The sequence below is a fragment of the Theobroma umbraticum genome, unplaced genomic scaffold, assembly GCF_002168275.2.
Source record: "Theobroma umbraticum cultivar Fairchild unplaced genomic scaffold, ASM216827v3 scaffold_55.0, whole genome shotgun sequence".
Taxonomy (NCBI): domain Eukaryota; kingdom Viridiplantae; phylum Streptophyta; class Magnoliopsida; order Malvales; family Malvaceae; genus Theobroma; species Theobroma umbraticum.
Genome location: NW_018397270.1, coordinates 290200 through 290498, shown reverse-complemented (window position 1 = coordinate 290498; position 299 = coordinate 290200).

Genomic DNA, 299 nt, shown 5'->3' with positions numbered 1-299 from the left:
GCTTCTAAGTAGTCTTTTGACAATTTCATGTTCAGGAATTGGTTTGCCTAGCTGGCTGAGTTTATTGATGATGTTTGTGAACCGATCAAGCATGTTGGTGATATCTTCACCGGGTTCCATCTTAAACATCTCATAGTTGTGAATAAAGAGACTATTTTGGACTCCTTAACTTGAGAAGTCCTTTTATGGATAATCTTAAGTTTGTCTCACACTTGTTTAGTTGTGGTACAGCTTGATACTTTGTTAAACTCAGTGGGAGTTAGGGCACAATGTAGAGTGTTTATTGCCTTAAAGTTTGT